The sequence below is a fragment of the Aythya fuligula genome, chromosome Z (assembly GCF_009819795.1).
Source record: "Aythya fuligula isolate bAytFul2 chromosome Z, bAytFul2.pri, whole genome shotgun sequence".
Lineage (NCBI taxonomy): Eukaryota > Metazoa > Chordata > Aves > Anseriformes > Anatidae > Aythya > Aythya fuligula.
The window spans coordinates 78,265,928-78,274,212 of NC_045593.1; positions in this window are offsets into that span (position 1 = coordinate 78,265,928).

The window sequence follows — 8,285 nt, forward strand, 5'->3', positions numbered from 1 at the left end:
TGAGGATGCACACAGTCCCACTTCCCGTGTCACCGACAAAGATGTCAAACAGTGCCGGTCCCAGTACTGACTCCTGAGCAACACCACTCGTCACTGATCTCCACCTGGACATTGAGCTGTTGACCACAACTGAGTGTGACCATCCAGCCAATTCCTTACCCACTGAGTGATCCATCCTTCAAATCCATCTTTCTCCAACTATGAGACAAGGATATCATGGAGGACCATGTCAAATGCTTTGCACAAGTCCAGGTAGGTCCGTTTCTCTTACTTTCCAGAAGTTGCTATGAATCCAGACACCAAAATCTTTTCCATGCCTATGGTCTCTTAGGGAAGGATGTGATTAAGCTATCAAATTTATGTTAAAAGTTGTTTCTTGGCAGGCAGATTCACATTCTGTGCAGGGAAGTGATGGAATAGGCTGAACACTGCAAGCTCATAAACTTTCCTTAATGAGGAAATCAGTTGAAGTCCTGTAGCCCCAGGCACATTGTTAGCGATGATGATAATTTTAAATGCCATCTTTGGAATCAAGATTTTATGTCTCTAGTAAATAACAAACAATTCAAATGTCAAATGTCAAAAATGGTTTATTAGTAGGAAGGGATTTTTTTCTCTCTTCTGCAGTGTTACCAGTTTGTGAGAATTAATCATGAGAATTTGGAGTTAATGTTTGTTCCAAAGAGATGAAGATCTGTGTGTCCCTTGGCCTCCTTTATTGCTTGAAAAGGGTGGGGGAAGGAAAAAAAAAAACATGTAGTTTAATAGGAAATCAAAACTTTTTTGTGAGTGTGTGTGTCTGGTTTGGCTTATTCACGACAGTGATACACATGTAAAATATGCTGGTGGTGCTGCACAGTCAAAAAAGCAGCTTGCCAATGCTGTTAAATTACTATTTATTTCCTCTTAATTCCACTGGGTGTGACATTTATGTCCAAATACATCTATCATTTTGTTGGACTTTTCTTTAGGCCTACTACAGCCCTGAAAGGTTATTTAAGTTTTTACATGTGGGAATGACCAGCTGTGAGGACTTCAGAATTGAAAGGGGTACTTTTATATTTTGACCTGACTTGACTTTGCTTTAAAACAACAATTCTTTTGTGTTTAAAAATAAGTCTTTTTTTTACCAAATAAATGAAATCATATATAATTTTACCCTTTTAAAATCCCATTGTCTTTATTTAGAGGAAAATGCTGTATATTTTAATCACAGAATTTGTAAAAAACAAATGCTCTCATATGGTATGATGGTATCATCTTGTACATGATCGGCTCCCCTGATTAGTTTATATATGATGTAAATAGATGATATAGACAATGGAGAAGATGTCAAGGAGTCTGGTGCAGCATGTTTGGATTATATTCATTTACTTTGTGTTGAAAAAGAGATCAATGTCATGCTGTGGAGTTTGAATTAGGCCAACACAAATTGGTCTACAAATGAACTGGTCTACACAAATATATCATTTTGCTGAAATGACTGTGTCACTGGATATGCCTACAGCTGTGCTGGAGACACATGCTGACCGCTTCCCACTCAGCTGAGTTGGAGAGAAAAGCCTCTTTCCATGTGGTGGAACTTCCAAGTGGCCCTTTCAAGTAACGGAAATGATGTGATATGATGAGGTTCTCATAGAAAGTATTGCATTTGACAGAGCAGCCCATTAAATAATTTTATCTTTTGTATTGACGTACCAGGAGATAGCAGAAAGAGCTGTGTCACTGGAAATGTTTATATCCAGATCCTTGAGAAAATGTTGGTGTTTCCCTCCAGTGTTGATGGGAATTATGTGAGTTAATAACTTTCTGGAAGCCTTCTCTGATGGTGGTTAATGAAGCACTTGATAATCTTCCTAAAGTCAGTGGTTCCTGTGAAGTAGGAAGCTATGAGTGCGCTGTACTGTCAAAGTTGTTTTATTTCTGAACTCCATTGAGTGAAAACTTAGTGTGACTTATGATTCTTAAGAGGAGTTTAGGCTCTGCTTGTGCAATAGCCAAACAGAATGGTGCCCCACAAAGTGAGGGATTACTTGCTAAGGATTACCTGTGGTCAACACACCAAAGAACGGCTTTTGAAATTTTGAAAAAAAATAAAATAAAAAAAAATCTGGAGAAACATTATGTCTTGTCAGGTACTGATCAACTGAAAAAACAAACAAACAAACAAACAAAACACAAACAAACCACAAAACAAACAACAACAACAACAACAGAGAACAGGTATGCTTGTGGGCACAGAAGCCCTTTGGGTTTGAAACAGTAAATGTGACTGAAAGCCTAGTACAGATTATTTCTTTGTGTGAGATTTCTCATTTCAGACTTGAAAAAGATTCTCCCTTCACAAGTGTTTTTCTTTTTCTAGCTGCCAGCTGGTCTTGCAGAATGACTATATTTCTCCACACATTTTGCCTTCTAACCTTGGGATATCATGAAAAAGACATTACTTATAAAATATAAGAACTGTAGTCAAGCAACCAACTATTTAGGCTATATTTTAAAACCTTCAAAAAAGGTTTGCCCTCCTAGATCTGTTGCTGGAGAACAGAGAGGGTCTTGTGGGAGACATGGCAATTGGCGGCTGTCTCGGTCATAGTGACCATGAAGTGGTTGAGTTTAGAATTTATGGTGACAGAAGGGAAACTGCCACCGAAACTTCAGCCCTGGATATGGGGAAAGCAGACCTTAGGCTGCTCAGGGAACTAGTCAGCAAGGTCCGCTGGGAAACTGCTTTTGAAGGCGTTGGCATCCATCAGTGCTGGTCAGTCTTTAAGCACTGCCTCATAAAAGCACAAGATCAGGAGATTCCAAAATACTGGAAGTCAGGCAGGCAGGGAAGAAGGCCGGCCTGGCTGAGCAGGGATCTTCTACTGGAGCTTAGGTGAAAAAAGAAAGGGTATGGCTGCTGGAAGGAGGGCCAGGCAATGAGGAAGGAATACAGGGATGCTGTTTGTGTTTGTAGGGAGAAAATTTGTGGGGCCAAAGCCCCACAGAGGTGAAGCTGACCATGTCTGTGGAGACAGTAAAAAAGTTTTTTTAGATAATGTGAACAGAAAAAGGAAAACCAAAGGAAACATAGGTCCGCTACTTGATGGGGAATGGGGACGGTCTCCTCACAGACAATGACAAAGGCAAAGCAGAGATGTTTAATGCCTTCTTCACCTCAGTCTTCAAAGCTGATGATGGGCTTCGGGACCCAGGGTGCCCTGAGCTGGAGGACCATGATGGTGGGAATGACAAACTCCCAACTGACCCTGAACGTGTGCAGGATTTGCTGCTCCACCTGGATCCATATAAATCCATGGGTCCAGATGGGATCCATCCCAGGGTGCTTAAAGAGCTGACTGATGTCATTGAGGGACCTCTCTCAATTATTTTTCAATGATTTTGGGAATCTGGAGAGATCCCAGTAGACTGGAAGCTGGCAAATGTGCCAATTTTCAAGAAGAGCAAGAAAGAAGACTCTAGCAATTACAGGCCTGTCAGTCTCATGTCAGTGCCTGGTAAAATTATGGAGAAGATGATCCTTGAAGTTACTGAGGCACACCTGGGGGACAATGCAGTCATTGGTCCCAGCCAACATGGGTTCATGAGGGGTTGGTCCTGCCTAACCAGTTTGATTTCCTTTTATGATAAGATCACCCATCTTGTTGACCAAGGGAAACCAGCTGATGTGATCTTTTTGGACTTCAGCAAAGCTTTTGACAGTAGGATTCTACTGGACAAAATGTCCAGCATACAGCTAAACAAAAATATCATTCGATGGGTGAACAATTGGCTGACGAGCAGGGCTCAAAGGTTGTGGTAAATGGGACTGGCAGATGGTCACCAGTGGGGTCCCTCAAGGCTCCATTTTAGGGACAATTCTCTTAAATGTTTTTACAAATGATTTGGACGTAGGACTAGAAGGTGTTCTGAGCAAATTTGCTGACGACACCAAACTTGGAGGAGTTGTGGACTTGGATGTGGGTGGTAAGGCCTTGCAGAGAGATCTGCACAGATTGGAGAGCTGGGTGATCAACAACCACATGAAGTTTAACAAAAGCAAGTGCTGGGCCCTGCACCTGGGACAGGGCAACCCTGGCTATACGTACAGACTGGGCGACAAGATGCTGGAGAGCAGCCCCACAGAGAGGGATCTGGGGGTTTTGGTTGACAGCAAGCTGAATATGAGCCAGCAGTGTGCCCTGGCAGCCAGGAGGGCCAAATGTATCCTGGAGTGTATCAAGCACGGCATTGCTAGTCGGTCAAGGGAGGTGATTGTCCCGCTCTGCTCTGCGCTCGTGCGGCCTCACCTCGAGCACTGTGTGCAGTTCTGGCAACCAGCATAACATAAAGGACATGAAACTGTTTGAGAGTGTCCAGAGGAGGGCAATGAAGATGGTGAAGGACCTAGAGGGGAAAATCTATGAGGCTGAGGGCACTGGGCCTGTTCAGCCTGGAGAAGAGGAGGCTGAGGGGGGACCTCATCGCAGTCTACAACTTCCTCACGAGCGGGAGTGGAGAGGCAGGTGACCTATTCTCTGTAACACCAGTGACAGGACCCGCAGGAACGGTGTTAAGCTGAGGCAGGGGAAGTTTAGGCTGGACATCAGGAAGAGGTTCTTCACCGCGAGGGTGGTTGCACACTGGAACAGGCTCCCCAGGGATGTAGTCACTGCACCGAGCCTGTCTGAATTTAAGAAGCTATTGGACTGTGCACTTAGGCACATGGTCTAAACTTTTGGGCAGACCTGTGCAGTGCCAGGAGTTGGACTTGATGATCCTTATGGGTCCCTTCCAACTCGGGATATTCTATGATTGTATGATTCGTTTTACAATACCTAGGTGTATCTTCAGTGTCCATCATGCTGATTATATTGCATTACAGAAGCTGAAGGAAAACTACTTTTCAGCCAGTCAAGTGTCATCAAATACATGTGGAACCTAAATGGACCTTATAATGTATGTGGAAAACACTCATCAACTCTGACCAGAATGAACAATGGTGTTGAAGTAAAACAAGAGAAAATGCAGGAAAAAACAGGCTGAAAAGGGCTGCCCGGGGAAGTGGTTGAGTCACCATCCCTGGAGGTCTTTAAAAGACGTTTATATGTAGAGCTTAGGGATATGGTTTAGTGGGGACTGTTAGTGTTAGGTCAGAGGTTGGACTCGAAGATATTGTGGTCTCTTCCAACCTAGAAATTCTGTGAATCTGTGATTCTGTGAAAAACCTTTAACTAGGGATGTTTTGGCTACATAATCTAAAGTTGCTGCATGAGTGCAAGAAGCAGGTTTAAATCACAGTTTCCTTTCTTTTTTTTTTTTTTTTTTTTTTTTTTTTTTTTCTTCCCCAGGATTAGCATTTTAATCTATCAGGAAGTGTAGTTAAGGTGTGAAAGGGAGAAGGGGGGAAGGAACGACAAGATCGCGGGGAACTGTTCTAAGCATTAGCTGCTGGGCTAATTAGCTGCTGCCATTAGTGTCAGTGGGACAGAAAAGGAGGTTCAGTGTCTGTGCTGTTGTTCTTGACCTCCTGGTGAGACACTGGGAAGAATTACAAGGGGTGACTTTAATTCCGAGCAGTAATCAGAGAACCAGGCACGTTCTGGGGGATTCAGCAGAGGGGAAACACCAGTCAGACTACTGAAAGGGACAGTAACCCCTAACCGTCCACTGCAAAATGCTGTTTCATGCTTTGCTTTGCTTCTGGTGGCTGTAGAGAATGATTGCAGGTTGTTTCATTTGTGAATGGTACATTGTCTACACAGGCAACACAAAGTGTTTCAGCTGGTGAATGAACTGAAAGAACAAAAGCCTCAGTGCACTAAAAGAATAATTGTTTCCTCTACTGCACTGCAGCTTCACCTCTTGGCAACAGCGCATTTCCATTGCTCACTGGCTGCGGTTAGCGAGGTACAAAGGGCACTGCAGAACAATAACACTGTTCCAAGCACATGAAATCTTCCAGTCATCCCTTGGATTCTACTTTTCCAGTACCTATGACTGCCCGTTTGCTTATCAGTCTCTCCAGAACATCAGAGCCTTACGATGATCCCATTTCTTACTCATGTTTTACTCATTTCCCAACATGGCTATTGCTGCTTTTCAAGTTAGTCTTCCTAAATCCCTGCTTTGAATTTGAGGTCATTCAGAGTGCAGTCAAGGATGGAAGTTAGTATACCATTAATGCACTGTGAGTACATGCAAGGACATAAAATGTTTTGGCTATTCAAAGAACAACACACCACATTTCAGGTTTTACTACACGAATTCCTTATTACTCGCATCATTAGGCAGTAAATTTGGATGTGCACAGCACACAGATTGCCACATTCTATTCAAAGTTGCAAATGTGTGCCATTTTAGTAAATTCTAGCTTTGTATACCTTAAGTGAAGCAATGGCAATACAGCCATGGCACCATACAGCTCAGTTCAGAGCTGGTGCCTGAGAAGGGAATGGTTTGCAGACGGACTCCCACTCTTGCCTGTAATTATGTGAAAACACAATATGGCTCAGGTATGCCTGTGTGAGTTTCGATCACAAATGCAAAATGCTGCACAGCAAAAGCCCCCATCATGTGCCAAACACAGGATGTAGGGTCCATGCCTATTCCTTCTGCTAGTTCAATTATTTGAACAAACACTTTGTGCTTTTCAAGTTGTATAATGACCCGGTGCTTGCTGTCTTAATGGAAAGTGCCTTTTATGTTCCTGCATTCTGCTTGTTAGCATTAAATGCAGGGGTAGAAAATGTTAAGTTGCCATCAAAATGCTGTCCTTAGCTTCCTAATCTCAGCCACTCATAGAAGGAAAAAACATAATCTTATTGTAGTACCTTACCTTTTTTACCCAGCTGAATGCACAATTTAGTAGTTTCTGGAAGTGCTCTGTATGTGGCAAAATTACTTGTTTGGGGCCTACCTATTTTTCAGGAGTGTGCAGGTATCTTCTGCTGCAGCCATCTTCCCTGCCATCTCCTGCCTGCACCTTCCTCATTACCCACTTCTTCATTACCCCTCTGTTACAAGCAGGATGCTCCAGCTACCCATCTAGTCTCTTTGCTCATTTCTAGAGAAAAAAAATGGGGCTCCTCTCCTGAGCTGCACTTAAAACCACAGCCTAAACCACCCTCACCTTTCAGTGAGTATGTGCAACAAGTAGAGATGGGGAGCCTTGCTGACAGAGCCACTGTCCGTGGTTTTTAGACATAATGATGAGGTCTCAATATGGAAGTACTTTTCTAGACCAGTAGGCACAACTATAGCTTAAGTCATATTTAATCACTATTCCATACATTCCCTTGTCCACCTTCCATCACCTCTAAATAAAATAAGGTCTCCACAGACCCACTAGGGTTCTCAACTCCTGTACATCATCCAGGAGCTCCTGTTACTGTCTTCTCAACTACCTTTGATAGCCATTACCTGCTGTTTCAAGGTAATGTAAAATGCTACAGTGTGTGTTAATATGCTATTGTAGTCTACATTAGCACCTACAGCACTTGGTAGAAAGTACTTCGCTTCGTTCTCCACTTGGTCTAGGAATAAGAGCAAAGAGTGAGTTCAGGAGAACACTGTCTTCACTGGCAGCTCTTCTGATAGAGCTCCACTGAACCCCACTTACTGCACTTCAAAAATGACACATTTCAGGATCAAAGTTTAAGGATGACTTATAAAGCTTTACTGAGTGCGTGTGCAATGTTATGCTCTCCTCTTCCTTCTCACAAGAGTTACACAGAATCACAAAATGGCCGAGGTGGAAGGGACCTCCAGAGGTCATTTGGTGTAAACCCCTGCCCGTCAGGGTCAACTAAAACACACTGCCCAGGATTAAATCCAGACAGTTTTTGAGTATCTCCAGGGAAGAAGACTCCACAGCCTCTCTATGTTAGTGCTCTGTCACCCTCACAGTAAAGAAGTGCCCCTCCTATTGAGCCAGCACCTCCTGTACTTCAGTTTGTGCCCATTGCCTCTCATCCTGTCGCTGGGCGCCACTGAAGAAGAGTCTGGCCCCATCCTCTTGACACCTTCCCTTCAGGTATTTATACACATTGATGAGATCTCCTCTCAACCTCCTCTTCGCCAAGTAAATTGGCACACCTCTCTCAGCCTGTCCCCATATGACAGGTGCTTCAGTCCCCTCATCATCTTAGTCGCCCTCTCCTGGGCTCACTCCAGAAGCTATATGTACTTCTTGTGCTCCATATCTTCATCAAACATCAGTAATTTGCATGAGAAAAAGAGCTGAGAAAGCAAACTAGTTTTAATATTCTACGATGGGAAAACATTATTTTCTTCCTATC